We start from the raw sequence: 298 nt of genomic DNA, 5'->3' as shown, positions 1-298 counted from the left end.
AATCTAGTATTAATATTTTCTAATATTAATGTTTCAATATAACTGACATAGAACATATGTAATTTAATATATGAAGAGAAAGAGAGAAGTGTTTCATGCAAGAGTGATTTTTTATTTTATGTGTTATATTTCATACTATGAAACCTTATTTATATACGTATGAGTTCATTATTTTCAAATTTTATTAAAAATTAGTCTTCCATGAGAATTTCAAGTCTCTCTCTTAAAAATTTCAGCCACCTATATTATTAATGGGCATCTACCTGGTGCATTCTTATCATAACAGTTTTTTCTGTTA

This window comes from Arachis ipaensis, chromosome B07 (genome assembly GCF_000816755.2).
Source record: "Arachis ipaensis cultivar K30076 chromosome B07, Araip1.1, whole genome shotgun sequence".
In the NCBI taxonomy this organism is placed as follows: Eukaryota; Viridiplantae; Streptophyta; class Magnoliopsida; order Fabales; family Fabaceae; genus Arachis; species Arachis ipaensis.
The sequence above is the reverse complement of the archived record's forward strand: the minus strand, read 5'-3'. Positions refer to the sequence as shown.